Genomic DNA, 228 nt, shown 5'->3' with positions numbered 1-228 from the left:
GGAAACCCTGTACAGGGTTGCTATGAGTCGGAATCGACTCAATGGCCCTTAACAACAATATGTTGTTTGATTTCTTAATTGTTGCTTTTATGAGTGTTGATAGTGGATCAAGCCAAATGAAGTCTTTGACAACTTCAATCTTTACTGCATTTATCATGATGTTATTAATTGGTCCAGTTGTGAGGATTTTTGTTTTCTTTACAGTGAGGTACTGCACAAACTGAAGGC

Source organism: Chrysochloris asiatica, unplaced genomic scaffold, assembly GCF_000296735.1.
Source record: "Chrysochloris asiatica unplaced genomic scaffold, ChrAsi1.0 scaffold00344, whole genome shotgun sequence".
Lineage (NCBI taxonomy): Eukaryota > Metazoa > Chordata > Mammalia > Afrosoricida > Chrysochloridae > Chrysochloris > Chrysochloris asiatica.
Note: the sequence above shows the minus strand (reverse complement) of the source record.